At 44.5% G+C, this 19336-nt stretch overlaps 1 long non-coding RNA gene across 1 annotated transcript; it reads right to left on the bottom strand.

The window, feature by feature from the left end:
• Positions 1–1154: 1154 nt before the first annotated feature.
• On the bottom strand, positions 1155–15504 carry LOC139177755 (uncharacterized). Its single transcript, XR_011562244.1, has 3 exons — positions 15305–15504; positions 2710–2799; positions 1155–1253 (listed from the first exon to the last, which is right to left on the bottom strand). It is a non-coding gene; the product is annotated as an uncharacterized lncRNA (long non-coding RNA).
• Between the last annotated feature and the right edge of the window lie 3832 nt (positions 15505–19336).

Here is a 19336-nt window from a genome sequence, read left to right as displayed (position 1 = left end):
TGATTGCTGAGTGAATGACAGATTGTGAGGAGCAGGGACTGTCTGAATAAACTAGTTGTTTTGGGCAATCATCATTGGCCCTGTGGGTTGGAAAGGGCAACCTTCAGTGTGTCAAAGACTTCTCCCAGTCTTTACTCACTGAGGGAGGAGGGGCAGGCAATTACTCATAGTTTCCTGGATGGTACCGCCATTGTTCCAAGGGTGGACCACATGTTTATATCTTTCTCTCCACCCTCATTCTCCAGAACCTCCCCTTGTCTTCCTTAATGACCTCAGGCCTTCATTCACACTTCCTCCACCCTGTCTGTCAAAGGTGCCATGGTGCTGTCCCAGCAGCATTATCATGAGGCAGGATGATAGTTTAAGAGCATAACTGCTGTGTTCTTTCCCTTCCCCAAAATCCCTTTTAGTTCAACATCACCATCCCGCCATTTTTTTTTCATCCTCACCTCCCTCTGCCCCTCCAGGACACCTAGAAAAAAAAAGAGTCCATAAAATATTGGCTCTTGGGGATCCCCTGGTGATCCAGTGGTTAGAACTCACTGCTTTCACTGCTGTGGGCCCAGGTTCAATCCCTGGTCTGGGAACTGAGATCCCGCAAGCCGCACAGTGTGGGGTGGGGAGCTGGCTTTTAAACTTGAGTATAAAACCAAAAGATGAAGGAAGAGACATGTCAAAACTACAGTGAAAAACAATCTTCCCCACCTCCACATTAGAGAAAATAAGACCTATTTAGAGAGGAAAGGCAGGCGGAGAATTTGAAGAGGAAACAGAACAGCAGGAACTGTGTCTGACCCCACCTGAAGTTCAGTAAACCTCTTTTATTGTTTGAGGCAAGGTTTAGGCAGGCAACAAAGGAGACTTATTAGGCAAATCTCCCTCTGTTATGGTGCAGACACCATGGAGTTGAAATGATACCTTTGGGTGTCTAGGCTTGGGACTGGAAACAGATTCTCCCAGCTTCTACAGCCTACTCCTGGCAGGGGTGGGTGGTGGGGACCCCTGGCTGGGTTAGGAGAAGTCACATGGACAGATAAGATGTGGTTACACATAAACAGGTTGTCAGGATACTAGGGGGACCCTTCCCAACTCCCACAGGCACAGCACCACCACTGCCCCCTTTCTATGAGTGAGACAGGGAGGGCTCACCTGTTATACTGGAATAGGAGACCACCGTGGGACAAAGCAGATGGAGATCAAGGAGAGGTTGGCCCCTCTTCGTTTACTCCTTCGTGATATTTGCATAATTCCTTCTGCAGCAGAGGTGAAGAACAAGATAGAGTAGAAAGATTCTGGTTATGACTGGGTTTACCTAGAAATGATTATGATTATTGATTATGTTTTTGTTCTAGAGACTGGGGTTCTCTAGAACTTCCTGCAAGAGAACTTTCTTTAAGAAAGAAATTTAGTTCAGTTATAGGAAAATAATGGAAGTTGTATTTTTCTGCACGAGTTCATGCAATTGTGAAATTTGAACCTCCTTTTACTTTTTACAATAGTGAAAAATTGCAAAATCTGGAGTATTTGAAAAAAGGGGAACAATTTCATTGTTGTGCAATCATTTAATGTTTGTATTATTATACAAGTGTATAAATACTGTATAATAATACAAAATGTTTATGATATAATAAGTGACAAAGCAGAATATAAAAATATATGTCTTTTTTGATCACAACAATGTTTAAAAGAAAAACTTTATAGCACAGGAAACTATAGTTACTATCTCATAATAACCTATAATGGAAAATAATTTTAAAAATAATATATGTGTATATGCATAACTGAACCACCCTTGCTGTGCACCTGAAATTTGTAAGTCAACTGTACTTTAATAAAATATGTATATTAAGAAAAATTAAAATAAAAAAGAGATAAACCTCATAAAATATAGTTGAAATGAAATTCAAGAAGTAAATGTACAAAAATTAAATATTAAGTGGCTGTCTTTGGATGGGAAAGCAGTTGGTAATTTTTTTTCTTCTTTCTACTTTTTCTTAATTCTCTTCCATCAGCACCTTCTTCTTACAGTGAAACTTATATATCTAAATACATATATGTGTGTATTTTTTTAAGCATGGCTTGATCTACAGCCTGGAGGCTTAAAGAGATTGGAGAAAAGAGGGGGAAGATAAAAAGGATTTTCCAGGCCTCGTTTAACTGTTCTGCTGAGTGACTGAATAGGTCATGAGTTGTCTCCTTCTTCTTGCCTGGGAAGTAAATGTTGGCTGATGTCATAGCCAGAATGAGCCAAGAAATGATGGGTCATGATGAATGCAAGTCTGTGTTCATGAGAAATACAGGAAAATTCATATAGTCTCAGTTTTATGTCAGTGGTTCTCAGAGTGTGATCCACAGATTAGCACTCTCAGCTCTGATGATTAAAAGCACAATTTCTCTGGCCCCATCCCAGACCTACTGAATCAGAGCTCAAGGAGTAGGGCCCCATAAGGTATATTCCAACAAGCCCTGCAGGCGATTCTAATACCTGCTAAAGTTTGAAAACCATTTTCGTCTTTTAAGTTTTATTTCCATTTATTTTTTGAGTTGTTATTTTTTTGTAAAACTTTGAATAGTTTTGGATTTACAGAAAAACTGCAAAGATAGCACAGAGTTTCTTATGCCACCCCCTTCCCGCCTAACGTCTCCTATTAGTAACATCTTACATTAAAATGGCACACTTGGAGAACCACTTTTCTAATGAATACTCACCAAACAGCTTGCTTTAGACTCATCCCTGGGGTAGGTATCAGTCCTCAGGCTGGAAGGAGCTAAGAAAGGTGCTTGTCATCACCGTCACCTCTGTTCATATTTAAACAATATATATTTTAATGTAGTATTTTTTTTAATGTCCAACTGAAGGATAATTGCTTTACAATATTGTGTTGATGTCTGACAAACATCAACGTGAATCAGCCATAGGTATCCACATATCCCCTCCCTCCTGGTTATTTCATTTGATTCTCAATAGAAGTCTTAAAATAGGCCAAGGAAGTTCCCTACTTTACAGACGAAAAACACTGAAACTCTGAAAGAGTAAATAATTTTCCCAAGGGACTTCCCTGGCAGTCCAGTGGTTAAAACTTTGCCCTTCCACTGCAGGGGTCACAGGTTCAATCCCTGGTTGGGGAACTAAGATCTTGTATTTTGAGGGGAACAATCGTAAATAAATAAATAAATAATTTGCCTAAGATCAGAAAAAAAAAAAAACCCTGATATTTATTGAACTGTTCCAATGGGCCAAGTCTTACTGATACTGTATCAAGAGTGTCTCTATACTACCTCATTTAAACTTCACACAAATTTTATAAGTACTACTACTGTATCTTCATTTTGTAGTCAAAGAAACTAAGCATAGAAAAACTAAGTAACTTACTCGTGAACACACAGCTTGAAATAAAGGAACTGCGTGTGATTCAAACCTGGAAAGTCTGATTCTAGGGCCTGAGTCCATAACCATTAAGCTATACAGTAAGTACAATGGCTTTGAAATGTATTAACTTTGCTGGGCTGAATTGCATTTCCCAGAATTCCCTTTCTGGTATGTTTCCAGTTAGCATGGGCCACCAGGAGTTTCTTGTAGTAGATTTGGAGGGTGGAAGTGAAGCAGCAGCCATTTTGTAGCTGACACATGTTGCTGGTTACCTGCTGCCTCACCTCATCAGCAAGAGGCAGAAGCCATGTGTGTAACTGCTTCACCTTCCCCTTACTCTTCCTTGAGCTTCTCTGACTCCTGGGCCAGGTGTGTGCATTTGGTTCTGTGCAAAGAGCCCTGGCTTCTGCAGAATGCCCACACCATCAACATTTGAGGCAATAAGAACCAACATGGACTTCAGAGGTCCTTGTGGGCTCCAGCTCATGTTGTAAGTTCTAGCTTAGTCTTGCTCTCCTCCACATGACAACCATTTTCCCCTTCCAATTGCCTGCTCTGTGGACTTCAAGCTCCAGCATCAGACGTGAAGACAAAAGCCTTCCAGAAATTGCTTAACCAGCTCCCAAGATTATGTAAGTCCAAATCCCGGTAATAAATATATACAGACAATCTCTGCTTTGCATGGCAAAGCAGGACCATAAAATGACTGTGAAAGCTGAAATCATGCATAGCAATCTTAATAGTCAGTGAGAAAAAGTATCATTGTTCTGTGACCTTTAATTAGTTTGATTAAAACATTAAAAACTCTACTGTCAGTTATAACTGTTTGTGTGTGTTAGTTGCTCAGTCGTGTCCAACTCTTTGCAACCCCATAGACTGTAGCCCATCAGGCTCTTCTGTCCACAGGATTCTCCTGGCAAGAATACTGGAGTGGGTTTCCATGTCTTTCTCCAGGGGATCCTCCTGACCCAAGGATCAAACCCTGGTCTCTTGCACTGCAGACAGATTCTTTACCATCTGAGCTAGCAGGGAAGCCCATTATAACTATTTAGGAAAATGAAAAAAATACAAGGAAAGTTAACATTTACTCAGTACACTAATTTAAAACACTAGAAACATTGAAAATTAAGATGTTTTATTTCTTTTTTTTTTTTTTTAAGATGTTTTATTTCTTTGTAAAAGATTATCAGTGCTTGCCTTCTCATATAGTTTGTGATACAAAGAGGCTCATTTTCTATGACTTGGCCAATTGTTATACCCCTTTCTAAGTTTGGATCAGCTTCCCACATGTTATCCTTTGAATGTTCGACGTCATGAAATAACCCTGAGACTTCCTTTATTGGGACCACCCAGCTAAGCTCCTGCCAAATTAATAACCTACAGAAACTGTGTAAGACAATAAATGTTTATTGTTCTTTAAGCTGTTAAGTTTTGGGTAATTTGTAGAGCAGCATTTGATGCTTTTGAACTGCGGTGCTGGAGAAGACTCATGAGAGTCCCTTGGACAGCAAGATCAAACCAGTCGATCCTAAAGGAAATCAACCCTGAGTATTCATTGGAAGGACTGATGCTGAAGCTGAAGTTCCAATACTTTGGTCACCTGACTCATTAGAAAAGACCCTGATGTTGGGGAAACTTGAGGGCAGGAGCAGAAGGGGAAAGCAGAGGATGAAATGGTGGATGGCATCATCGACTCAATGGACAGGAGTTTGAGCAAGCTCCGGGAGATAGTGAAGAACAGGGAAGCCTGGCCTGCTGCAGTTCATGGAGTTGCAAAGAGTCTGAACAATGGATAACAATTACAATAACAATCACAATTAGACTAAACACTGCAATTAAAAGAAAAAGATTCTCAAATGGACTAACAAGGAAGCATATGCTTCTTATAGTAGGCACACCCTAAATATCAGGATGCAGAAAAGATGGATATAAAATAATCCCAAAAGATATACCACTCAGCAACAACAAAAAACCCCAAACAACCCAATTAAAAAATGGGCAAAGGACTTGAGTAGGCATTTTTCTGAATAAAATATACAAATGACCAACAAGCTCATGAAAATACACTCAACATTGTAACCGTTGCTGCTAAGTCGCGTCAGTCGTGTCCAACTCTGTGCGACCCCACAGACGGCAGCCCACCAGGCTCCCCCGTCCCTGGGATTCTCCAGGCAAGAACACTGGAGTGGGTTGCCATCTCCTTCTCCAATGCATGAAAGTGAAAAGTGAAAGTGAAGTTGCTCAGTCAGAGAAATGCAAATCAAGAGCACCAGGAGATACTATCTTACTATCATTATGATGGTTACTATTAAAAACAACAATAAAAACAAAACACCCAGAAAGTAAGTATTGGTGAGAGTTGACTGATTTTTCAGTAAAAAGGAGGAGGGTTTCACCATGCATATGCTAACAGTAACAACAAAAAACTTGCTGAGGGTATCTTTTTTTTTTTTTTTTTTAAGATGCTACTTTATTTTATTTGTAACATTTTTAAAAAACCATCTTGCTTGGACATTATGCCAAATATACTTTATCCTTTCTTTCCGAAGTACAGATGAACAAATATATATTCTTTAGCTTTTTCTTCAGCATATAGGGTCATAGTGATGAATATTAGATATTGTTAGCTCAGAGAAATCAAAATACATATAGTTATTTGCTTCTACACTAACTAAATCTTTCCAATTTTCTGATTTCAGGCTGTTTGCAAACACCTTGGGTATTACAAATGTGTTTTCTTAATAGCAACATTCCCTGTTTTGAAATGTACTCCTCTTTTTTCCATGAGTTAAAAAATGAGACTCTCAGGTACGTTAGGATTGTGTGAAAACTGCTGTGTGGTGTGTGTGTGCTTAGTCGCTCAGTCGTGTCTGACCCCCATGGACTGCATGGAGACCGCCAGGTTCCTCTGTCCATAGGAATTCTCTAGGCAAGAATACTGGAGTGGGTTGTCATGCCCTCCTCCAGGGGATCTTCCCAACCCAGGGATCGATCCCAGGTATCCCGCATTGCAGGCGGACTTTTTTACTGTCTGAGCCACCAGGGAAGTGTGTGTAAACTAGGAGTAAATAAACCTTGATGAAAGTAAAGATGGAACATTTTTGTTAAGATATTAACCGATGTATGTACTTTCTCCTTCAATCAAGCAGATAACAGGACTTGTGCTACTTAGTCTCAGGGAGAGTTTGTGACTTCTTCTGAAGAAATGATGCCAAGCAGGGCCCTGTGGGACTCCTGGTCATGGAAGTCTTTTCGTCCCCCATTTCTCACAGGCAAGACTACAGCCTCCATGACCTTCTCTCAGTTCCAAAGGGCAGAACAGTTGCTAATTAAAGAAGGAAAAGCAATGGAACTACCTGCAGCAAGACTACAGGACCAGAAAAGGAAGTGAAAGTCGCTCAGTCGTGTCCTACTCTTTGCAACCCCATGGACTATACAGTCCATGGAATTCTCCAGGCCAGAATACTGGAGTGGGTAGCCACTCCCTTCTCCAGGGGATCTTCCTAATCCAGGGATTGAACCCAGGTCTCCCACTTTGCAGGCAGATTCGTTAGCAGCTGAGCCACCAGGGAAACCCAAGAATACTGAAATGGGTAGCCTATCCCTTCTCCAGTAGATCTTCCCAACCCAGGAATGAAACCAGGGTCTCCTGCATTGCAGGTCGATTCTCTACAAGCTGAGCTACCAGGGAAACCCCAGGGTTCATCAAGATTAGGAGACTAGACCACCTAAGGCCCTTTGCTGTTGTTGTCATGCCTGACTCTTTGCAACCCCACGGACTGCAGCACGCCAGGCTTCCCTGTCTTCACTATCTCCCGGAGCTTGCTCAACCTCATGTCCTTTTAGTCAGGGATGCCATCCAACCATCTCATCCTCTGTCACCCCCTCCTGCTCCTGCCCTCAATTTTTCCCAGCATCAGGGTCTTTCCTAAGGCCCTGAACACATCCTAATCTTGTTAGCAACCCCATCTTTTAAAATTTTGCAGAATATAACTGTTACTGCACATATGCCTGCCTGACTCTATAACCTTTCCCTACTCACCAGGGAGGGGGTCACAGTTCTTGAGGCTCTAGCCTACTGTGTTCCCCCTTTGCCTGGCAAAGTAATAAAGCCACGTCTTTCCTTTTCTTCCATAACTCTGTCTCCACATTTCTATTTGGCATTGGTGCACAGAGAGCCAAGATTTTGGCAGCGGAAATGAGGATTGAGAAGAGATGAATTTCTTCTGACCAAGGTTTCTTATGACTTGGGACCCTTGAACTTGGATGGGAAAAAAATTACATTTTTTATTTTCACTAACCTGTATCTGAAAAATAGCATTTCCTTCAATTATAAGTGTAGGCAACAAATTGCCTTCATTACCAGAGAAATGAGCTATTTTCAGATCTTTTGATGATTATTGCAATATGTTGAAATATTGTTTATATCTATCACTACCTCAAAAGTATGAAATTATTAGATCTGCCATTAGATCTAAGTACTTCATGTGTTTTTGAGAAAACCCATACGTTACTCTATCATAAGTCTTTAAAAAATATTTTAATAATCGTACATCAGTATTTCCCCTCAGGCTGGTGGAAGGAAAGAAGCAAAGAGCTGTGAGACTGAGAGCAGGAAGGCTGGATCCTCGGGGAGGTTGCGACCGCTCACTGCATCCAGGGACAGAGTCCCAGGTCGCCAGGTTGGAATAGAAACAGTTGACAGAGCCACTTCAACCTGTGATGATCAATGCCTGAGAACCTGGTGGCCCCCCACCCCCACCCCAACAAAAGCCTTCCCCAAACTGTACTTGGGCTTCCCTGATAGCTCAGCATTAAACAATCTGCTTGCAACACAGGAGAGGCGGATTCGATCCCTGGATTGGGAAGATCTCCTGGAGAAGAAAATGGCAACCCACTCCAGTATTCTCGCCTGGGAAATCCCGTGGACAGAGAAGCCTGACGAGTTACAGTCCATGGGGTTGCAAGAGTCAGATATGACTTAGCAACTAAACCACCACCACCAAACTGTACATAATCTATGGGAATGGGAGACTTCCCCAAAACTGAGCTCCAGTTCTAATACAATTGAATTTGGGAGCTGAAGTCTTTGGCAGCTACAAAGACTCCTCTAGTGACTGAAAGGCATGGCTTCAATTACAGGACTTCTGTGCACTGTAGACAGGAACAGCACAGAAAAGGTTAATACCTTTTCTAGATCTTCAGATTGGAAGATCTAGCCCAGACTTGCTGTGTATAGTGTAATTTTAAACGAAAAAAGAACTCCCTTTTGTGCTATAGTCATGTATGACAGCTGAATAATTTAAAAAAAAAATAGAAGAGAAAAAACAATCTCTAGTTGGATTGCTGAGTGCCTTTGCTGGAATTCCTGAATAGGGCCTCTGTTTCAGACTGGGGCTGAAGTATGGCAGCCTGCGTGAGTCCAGAGCTTGGAGAGGCTGTGCACAATCCCAGCCTCCATGTTAGCTGCCTCATGAGTCAGGGGGTCAAACTGGGACCCCAGACATCTTTGCATCAAGTCCAGTTTCCACTGCCTCCATTAGAGTCCACGCTGGCAGCCTCACAGACCAACTCAGCTCTCTGTCTCACGTCCTCCATTTGGAAACGGAGAATGTCTTACCTTTCTCCATTTTGAAGATAAATTCTTAGCTCATGGACTGAAAGCAGGACCAGGCCAAAAGCTTCTTCTTCCTTTCTACCTTGTCCTCAAATTTCCTCCCCCAAATAGAAGACCCATTTAGGGGTGAGGAGGAGGACTAGACCTGCCCCCTTTAGCTCACACAGAGAGCTTGCTTTCCCCACTCCTGTTTCCACTCCTCAGGTCTCTTTTACCCTCAATGTACCACAACGCCTACAGGGAGTGGGGAGTAGGATCTGAGGGAAAGGTAGGGGTAGTGTTCACTTTTTTTTTTTTTTTTTTTGGCTGTAACTCATCTTAGTTGTGGTCTGCAGACTCTTAGTTGCAACATGTGGGATCTAGTTCCTGGACCAGAGATTGAACCCAGGCCCTCTGCACTGTGAGCGTGGAGTCTTAACCACTGGACCACCAGGGAAGTCCCCACCTCTTTTGTTGTTCCCTACAACCTGACCTGTCCTACAGCTGAGCCTGGTGTGGGAAGGGAAGTCTCAGGCCTCAACTTGCCAAGTTGCGCAATGGACCAGCTGACAGCTGAGGCAAGCTCTTCCCGCCCCCAGATAATGTCAGTAGTTTGAAAAGCAACATCTTCTAAGGTTGAACACCTGGACCTTGGATGGAGCTGGGGCAGGGCTAGGCAACTGGCCGTAGGTTCCTCCTGTCACACCTCTGTGTCTCAGCAAGTATCAGGGAGGCAAGGTAATGGAGAGGTACGAGGCCTGGGTTCTAGGCACCTGCCAGTCAAATGTCCCCAGTCCATCCAGGTCTCCTCCTCATCTTCAGCTTAGTTTTTCCATTGAAGACAAGTGGGTGAAACTAGATGAACTTTAACATCCTTTCCATCTTTTAATGGTTCTCACACATTATCAGCATCCCCAAAGACAAGACTCTCTTGGACTTCCCTAGTTCGACAGCTAAGACTCTGAGCTCCCAGTGCAGGGGGACATGGGTTCGATCCCAGGAAGGGGATTAGATCCCACATGCCGCAAGAAAGAATTCCCATGCTATGACTAAAAGATCCTTTTGTTGCAATTAAGGCTTGCTGCTGTTGCTAAGTTGCTTCAGTCGTGTCTGACTCTATACGACCCTATGGACCATAGCCTGCCAGGCTTGTCTTTCCCTGAGATTCTCCAGGCAAGAATCCTTGTATGGATTGCCACACCCTCCTCCAGGGGATCATCCCGACCCAGGGATCGAACCTGTACCTCCTATGTCTCCTGCATGGGAAGGCAGGTTCTTTACCACTAATGCCATCTGGGAAGCCCTGAAACTAAGACCTAGTACAGTCAAATAAAGAATTTAAAAAAAAAGAAGAAAGAAGGAAATCTTTGGGGACTTCCCTCATGGTCCAGTGGTTAGAATTTCACACTTCCCACGCAGGGGGCAGGGTTCAATCCCTAGTCAGGGAACTAAGATCCCACATGCTATGCAGTGAAAAAAAAAAAAAAACCAACTCTATCTTACAGGCAAACCAATAGGATCTGTGAAACCCACCTAACCTATTCAACTGCTTTGGTCAAGGCAAAACCTCATCTCAGGAGCTCTGCCCTCTTCTGACGGATGGGTGGTGTTTGAATTAGGAAACGTGGCAGAAGGCGAACAATCAAGGCCTTGGAGTGTTCCAGATGTGCTGAGCTCACAAGCAGGGAAGAAGGAAAGAGAGAAAGTGCCTCATCAAAGACGCAAAAGGAAGCCTGGAGAAGCAGACAGATGTGAAACCGGCAGATTCAACAGAGTGATTTCTAGGGATGCATTCAGATAAGAAAAGTAGGTGGTAGGCTGGCTTGCTTGTTTAGAAGAACAATGTCCCAAGGATAGTCCTGCTGTCAGCAGAGAAAAAATGCTAAGCATGGCGTCAGCCTGACCAAGTCTAAAAAAAAAAGCCATTACTTAGCGATAGACACAGTCTATGAGAAACAGACTGGGAAGGGGCAGAACAGGGGCTTGCCCTGGTCTCTGAATGCTGAGATGGAAGTGGGTTTGAGCAACGTTCCTTTGGTCTCTTTAGGCCTGACATCTTGCTTTCTGGTCTACAGTGCCTGTCGGAGGAGAGATGGGGGGACCCAAGAATTAAATAACCTTGAGAGAACACAGTAGTGGCTAGAGGATTTCATCTTTCTCTCTCTTCATTTTAAAAATTTCAAGATGTTTGATATAGCCAAAAGAATATATGTTATAGAGTTATATATACTAAGTCGCTTCAGTTGTGTTCGACTCTTTGCAACCCTATGGACTGTAGCCCATCAGGCTCCTCTCTCCATGGGATTCTCCAGGCAAGAGCACTGGCATAAGTTGCTATGTCCTCCTCCAGGGGTTCTTCCTGACCCAGGGATCGAATCAATGTCTCTTATGTCTCCTGTATTGGCAGGCAGGTTCTTTACCACTAGAGCCACCTGGGAAGCCCATATAGAGTCATATGGGCATATAGGCAAGTGGTATCTTCTTGGACCAAAGATCGAACCCGTTTCCTCTGCATCAGCAGGCAGGTTCTTAACCACTGGAGCCTCAGAGAAGCCCATCCCACAGTCTTTTGCTTTCCTTTATATTTACCCACAAGTAAATCCCCAATGAATTGCATAGTTTTGCTTATTTTTTAACAAGAATGCCTTTTTTTCTGTGATGACTATTTTCATTTTTTATGTTTCCAAGACTCATCCACGCTGATCTGTGTACAGTTCACTCGTCTGAAATATGCATAGTGTTCCACTGTGTGACTATGCCACAATTAATACGTCCATTCTTTTGTCCAAGGGCATTTGGATTCTTTTAAGTTTTTTTTTTTTTCTTTGCTCTTTTGGAAATTCTGCTGAGAACATCCTGGATATTTATGTTTCCTGGAGTTTAAGCATGCGACTTCCTATGGAGTATATACCCTGCAGTGGAGTTATTGGGTCAAATTGTTTTTCTGAGTGGTTAGACCCATTTATGTTTCACTCATTAGAGTTCCTGTTGCACTCCATCCCCTCACTGAGCTCAGAGGTGTTCTCCCACTTTCCAGCAGCATCCCTAACCTCGGTTATCTCTGCTGGTGACCATGGGGCACTCCCACCTTTCCCAGCCTGAGCCCATGATCCTTTTAAAGCCCCAGTGAACGTGGTGAGATGTTTCTGTGTATCCCTATGCTCCTAGCTGAGCACAAGAAAGGAAACAACAGGTTAGAGATAGACTGGGGGTCTTAGGGTCTATGTGACCATCAGAATTCCTGGATCATTTCGGAGAAGGAAGGCCAGTGGATAGATTTGTTAGTTCTGTCCTAACACGAAGCACACTGGAGCCCTGGAGTAACTGAAGAAGACTGATTAATTTCCCTCCCTATCTGCTCCCCGACAGCCTCTCCTGTTTCTCAAATGAACACTATTTACCTCCCTCCACTTTCTCTTCCACTGTCAGTATTTCTCCAGGTGTGGTCTACCAGCCAGCTACATGAGAATCAGCTGCGATGCTTGTTAAAAATGCAGATTCTCAGAATCTAAACGAGAGTGGGTATATGTATAGGTACAAGTGATTCACTTTGCTGTACACCTGAAACTAACACAAAATTGTAAATCAACTGTGATTTGTAACACTGAGGTATTTTATACCCCAAGAAAAGTAAAAAAATACAAAAAAAGTTATTTAAAAAAGCAGATTCTCAGAGCCCTCCTCCTCCTGAACCAGATTCTCTGGGGTTCAGCTCAGGAACCTGCTCTGTAACAAGTTCCCCAGGTGATCTATATGCACATTGAGGTTTCAGAGCCACTGCTGTAAGCACTGCCATCAGGGAGGTCAAGCCAAGGTCATCTCTAGGCAAGTTCAGACACTCTCTCAATACCTCCTCCAGAAAAAATGAGTTGAGGGACTTCCCTGGTGGTTCAGTGACTAAGACACCACACTCCCAATGCAGGGAACCTGGGTTCGACTCCTGGTCAAGGAACTCCATCCCACACGCCAGAACTAAGACCACGTGGAACCAAATAAATAACTAAATAAATGCTGTGCTGTGCTAAGTCGCTTCAGTAATGTCTCTTTGCGACCCCCATGGACTGTAGCCCACCAGGCTCCTCTGTCCACGGGATTCTCCAGGCAAGAATACTGGAGAATTGGGTTGCCATGCTCTCCTCCAGGAGATCTTCCCAAACCAGGGATGGAGTCCCTGTCTCTTATGTCTCCTGCATTGGCAGGTGGGTTTTTTACCACTAGCGCCACCTGGGAAGTCCCAACTAAATAAATATGTAATTTTTTAAAAATAAAGAGTTAAATCCCATCTTCTCATGACCCTTCTACTTCCCACTGTACCCCAGGGCAGCAGGGATAAGAACACTTAAATTGTAGCATCTGTGTGGTCCAGATGAGCATCCCACCCCTGTTTACAGTAGAGAGAAGCTGCAAACGGCTGCCTTTTGGTGGAGACCCAGTTTCATTACAGTACATCTTTCCAGTAGAATGCTATACAATTATTAAGAGAGACTTTATGTCTTTATCATTGCATCTCCATTTTAATGGAACTGAAAATAGGTATTCAGACAAAATCTTGTGCAGGAATAGTTCAGTACTACTCACAATAGCCAAAACATAGAAACAACCCAAATGTCCATCAACTGATGAATAGGTAAGTAAAATGTGATATATCTGTATGCTGCTGCTGCCGCTACAGTCGTGTCCGACTCTGTGCAACCCCATAGACGGCAGCCCACCAGGCTCCCCCGTCCCTGGGATTCTCCAGGCAAGAATACTGGAGTGGGTTGCCATTTCCTTCTCCAATGCATGAAAGTGAAAAGTGATATATCTGTATAGTGGAATATTATTATTCAGCCATAAGACAGAATGAAGTATTGATACCTGCTGCAACATGGATAAATGTTGAAAATATTACCCTAAAAGAAAGATGCTGGACACAAAAGGTCACATATTGTATGATTCCATTTATATGAAATTTCCAGAATAGGCAAATCCATAGAGATGGAAAGTATATTAGTGGTTGCCTGGGGCTAGGGGCAGAGGGAGGTGAGGAGTGACTGCTTAAGGGTTATGTGGTTTCTCTTGGGGGTGATGAAAATGTTCTGGTAATGGATGTGCAATACTGTGAATATAATAAAAACTGAACTGCAGACTTTAAAATGGTCAAATAGCTTTATGTAAATTCGGTCTCAATAAGGACACGTTCAATTGTAACATCCAATTCCAACTGCCTTAAACAATTAAAAAAAAGATGTGTTTTGAGTTGAAGGTACTTAAAAACAAAAACTACCCAGTGTGCACATTTTACTTCCATTCCTCAAGGGCCGCAAACCCACTTTGCTCCAAGACCCTTGCTCAGAAGCTCTGGAGAGGTGCTGTGGGGACAGCACATCGTGGAGGTAAATAGATGCCTGAGAGCCAAATAGTCTGGGATTCCAGCTCTGGTCCCACCACTAACTTACTGCCGCAACTTCTGCAGAATTCTTAGTCTTCCTCCTCTCTAAAATGGGGCAATCACAGTCCCCATCTCATTCGGTGCTTGTGAAGGAGAAGAGAGAACGTCTTTGGAGCCCCAGACACAGCGCCTGGCCGTATTAAACACTTAGATCAGCTGTTTAATATTAGCAGAGGACAGCCTCTTGAACGCGGACGAATGGGAACGCCCCTCCAAGCCAGAGTGAGCAGTTTAATTAAGCCTAATGAAGCAAAGCAGGTAGGAGAGAATTTCAGAGAAAAGCAACATTAGCTCATCTTTTCTGGGCGCTGTCTCAGCGGCAGGTTCCCAGGCCCTTCCTCGAGTGAGTTCGTCTCGCTACCCACCCCGCCTGGCCACCCGCCCCCGGCAGAGATGCGCCGAGAACCAGAGACGCGGGCGGCCGCAGCCCCACCCTAGCGGCAAGGAATGCGCAGCCGTGGGGCGGAGAAATGCGGGCAGTGGTCTGCGGCCTTGCTGGCCTTCTGGTCCCGGGCGGGGCGGCGGGGGTGGGCGAAGGCCGGGGAGAACCAGAGGCCTTCGCCCGGCGCAGCGCGGTGCGGCCTTCAGGGAAAACCGGGCTTAAGGGCCTGGAGGAACTTGAGGACCGGGCTGAGGCGGAAGGGAATTGGGGGATGCCAGGGCGCGGGGCGAAGGGTACCGGAACCCGGAGGTGGGCGGGCGGGGACGAGGAGCCAGAGGAAGCGGGGACCTGAAGGAACCCGGGGGGTGGGTGTGGATTAGAGGGTTAAGCGAACCAAAGGGGAGTTGGAATCCGCCGGCCCCGCCTCCACGAGACGCCTTTGACCGAGCTCGGTGCCCTTCCCTTAAAGCCCACGCTTTGGGCTCCGCGCGAACCCTCCCTGTTCACAAGGCTATGATTACTCACTTGTCTCTTCCACTGGTCTGCGATTGTTTTCGAAGTTGTTTTTATTTCGTTTTAAACAGTGCACACAGGATCAAAACTGTGTCCCTCTTCTGCGCTTCAGCAGAGACCTCGGGGCTCCTTGAGAGCAGGCCTGGTCTATTTCCACATCTCCAGTGCCTGGCACAGGGTAACCTCTCCGCAGTTGGTGGCTGAGTACATAATGGTTGCCTGATTGAACTGCCTTTGCTGGGAGGCATATCCCACCCTTGGGACTCCAGAAGCAGAGGTGAAGGGACTGTGGCAGCGACCCTGGCTCAGAAGTACTAAGAGCTACTACACTCCCTTACGTGTGTGGTGGTGGTGTTCAGTGGCAAAGTCGTGTCTGACTCCTTGTGACCCCATGGCCTGCAACAGGCCAGGCTCCTCTGTCCCCCACTGTTTCCTGGAGTTTACTCAAATTCGTTTCCATTGAGTCGGTGATGCCCTCTAACCATCTCATCTTCTGCCGCTCCCTTTTCCTTTTGCTTTCAATCTTTCCCAGCATCAGAATCTTTTCCAATGAATCGGGCTTTTCGCATCAGGTGGCCAAAATATTGCAGCTTCAGCTTCAGCAATAGTCCTTCCAGTGAATATTCAGGGTTGATTTCCTTTAGGATTGACTCATTTTGATCAATGGCGAGGCAGTAATGAGCAGTGGTGTAAAGTGTGATCTTACTTTTCTGCCCAGGAATTGAACCTGGGTAGCCGGAATGGTTAGATGGCATCACCGACTCGATGGACATGAGTTTGAGCAAGCTCTGGGAGTTGGTGATGGACAGGGAAGCGGCATGCTGCAGTCCATGGGGTTGCAAGAGTCGGACACGACTGAGCGACTGAATTGAGCCTGGATGAAAAGCCAGAATCCTAGCCAGGGTTAGAGGCTAGAAGCTATTTTCCCCTGGACCTTTGTCCCCAGTGAAAAATGCATTTATCGTGGAGGCAAAACTGTAAATGCAGGTACAAAGTTTATTTCTAGACACATAGCAGATAAGTGGGAGAGCACATGGAGAAACAATTTGTTAAGACAGAAGCAAGACAAAGATGCACACCTGGAGAGAAAGGGTATGGATGTCCCCTCCATACCCTGAGGAGTGAGGAGGAGCATCGTAAAGAGGCTGTTAAGGCATTTATACAGGTCAGTTCTTCTGGGCCTTTGTCTTCCTTCAGGCCAATTAGCTGGCTTCTTTTCCCCTGGGATCCTCTTCTGGGTGTGCATGCACCCCTCTGCCAAGATGGATCATGAAGTGAAGGCTTCTGGGAGGAGCAAGACTCCTGATGGCCTGGCATTATCCCTTGACTTTTTACCTACAGGGCGTCTTTCTGCATGTGTATAGTGTCTCCCTTGTCCCCAAAGAGGGAGGGGTGGAGAGCCCTTAATCCTTTACTCAAACAGGGTTTTGCCCCTCTTTGTCCTTGCTATGACTACTACCTTAACGTGTTTACAAGAGACAAACACTGGCTATTTACCCTGTTTCTGTTGTTACATCCATTTTGGAGGTCAAACAGGAGGCTAATTGTAAATGCCTTAACTGGAGCCCATCTATCTCTTGTCTCAGGAAATGCTAACAACTGTTAAGTATCCAGCTTGAAGCCCACTTCTTCATGCCTCCTGAAATGCAAAAAGGAGGCCAGTTGTAAATGTCTAACCTGGAGTCTGTCTCCCCTCAGCTTGATTTCCTTGCTGTCCAAGGGACTCTCAAGAGTATTCTCCGGCAACACAATTCAAAAGCATCAATTCTTCGGTGCTCAGCCTTCTTCACGGTCCAATTCTCACACCCGCACGTGACTACTGGAAAAACCACAGCTTAGACTATGTGAACCTTTGTCAGCAAACTGATATCTCTGCTTTTTAACACACTGTTCTAAGTGTTGTGTGCTGGTGAACAATGTCAGAGCACACTCATTGCTCTTCCCTCTTCTGAGCCTCACACTATCCTTGGGAAGTAGGTATGGCTAATGCTGTAATTCTCATTTCACAGGTGAGAAAAACGAGGTTCAGAGCCAGAAGTTAGGTGGAACCCAGCCTTGCCTGCTTTCTGAGGCCAGCCTTCCTAGAGCTCCTGCACCAGGCTTGTAGCAACTGATGCCAGGAGGGCTGGCATTCCTCCTGCTTTTCCTTTTGCCTGCTGCAGATTTCAGGGCTGCAGGGTGCAAAGAGGGGGCCCTGGACTGGTGACTACAGTCAATAGTAGGTGGAATGTTGGTAAAGATATTAAAATAGAGCAAAGTTGTCATTTAATACCAGTTCAAGCTTGATTCAATGCAGGTGTACTTGCCAACCCTTTATAGGGCTATGTACTTGGGGAGGAGGGTGAGCTGATGAATGAGACATAGGACTTGCACTCAGGGAGCCAAAACTTGGTAGGACATTAGCTTTAATATTTATATTGATTTATTTGGCTGTGCTGGGTCTTAGTTGCAGCACTCAGGATCTTTAGTTTTGGTATCCCAACTCTTAGTTGTGAAATCCAGTTCCCTGACCAGGGATCAAATCCAGGCCACTTGCACTGGGAGCATGAAGTCTTAGCCCCTAGACCACCAGGTAAGTCCCAGGACATTAGGTTTATATATAGGATATTTAGGAGCTCAAGAGGTTTATCTAAAAACAGCGATTCTCAACCAAAGGTACACAGCATACCTGTGGAGATTTTTAAGAATATCTGTGCAGAATATTGCTGTCAGTCACACCTCAGACACACTGGGTTAGAATTTCCTGGAATGGGATCAAAGTATATGGATTAAAAAAAAAGCTTTCCCTGGATTCTGATGTACATGCCTACATAAGACCTGTTGCTCTAATACGGTTTTTATTTTTTAACGATATATGGAATTCCCTGACAACCCAGTGGTTAGGACTCCGCCCTTCAACTGCCAGGGGCCCGGGTTTCATCCCTGGTGAGGTAACCAAAACTCCCCAAGCTGTGTGGTGGGGGTAAGGGTTGAGGGGGGAGATAAACAGTCACTGGACCTCCAGGGAAGTCCCTGTGCTAAATGTTTTATATATATATTTTAATTTACTTCTCACAGCAACCCTGTGAGATTTGCACAATGAGCAAATCAAGGCTTGAATAGTTTAAATTATCCATAATCAAAGAGTTAGTAAGCGGTGGGGGCAGAATTAAGGCTTTAATTTAATTTAAATCCCTGTCTGCAGAGCTATGATCTTTCTGGTTTGACCCACAGAGGAGCTGGCAATCTGTGTGATGCTAACAGAGAAATTCACCAGCAATCCACTTTCAACTTTACTAGTCATACCTCCAAGGCCATCTTCTGTTTTTACCTTTCCAGGAGCAAGCACTAGATAATTTAAAATTAAAAAGTCACTACCAACTAAAGACATAAAACTTTCTGTAGTATTCTGTTCCACCAGGGGACCCAGTGAACCATACCTTCCAGTACTGGAAGATACCCTGACACAGTCCCCTACTCCTGAATTTGGGCTGGCCCTTTGATTTGCTTTAACCAATTGAATATGGGAAAGCACCGGTCCTGAGGCTATCTTGCAGCTTCCACTTTTGCCTTTTTTGGGAAGCCACCATGGGGGGCTTCCTTGGTGGCTCAGAGGTAAAAAAAAAATCCACCTGAAATGCAGGAGCCACAGGAGACACGGGTTTGATCCCTGGGTCAGGAAGATCCCCTGGAGGAGGGCATGGCAACCCACTCCAGCATTCTTGCCTAGAGAAACCCATGGACAGAGGAGCATAGTGGGCTATAGGCCATAGGGTCGCAAAGAGTTGGACATGACTGAAGCAACTCAGCATGTACACACGCAATCCAACATGTAAGAAATCTGGCTATTGTGCTGGACAGATTATGTGGAAAAGTCACATGGAGAAGGAGAGAATTTAAGTCTGCAGGAAGAGAGAGGCCCAATCATTCTTGTTGAACCAGTCCCCAGCTGATGCTATGACCTACAGTAAGGCCAGCAGAAAAATGGCAGGGCTAATCCCAGACTAGATTTAATAGTGAGCTAATTACATGGTTGTTTTAAAACTTTTTTTTTTTAAACTCTCA

This window comes from Bos indicus, chromosome 19 (genome assembly GCF_029378745.1).
Source record: "Bos indicus isolate NIAB-ARS_2022 breed Sahiwal x Tharparkar chromosome 19, NIAB-ARS_B.indTharparkar_mat_pri_1.0, whole genome shotgun sequence".
NCBI lineage: Eukaryota > Metazoa > Chordata > Mammalia > Artiodactyla > Bovidae > Bos > Bos indicus.
This window is presented reverse-complemented; position numbering and strand designations above follow the sequence as displayed.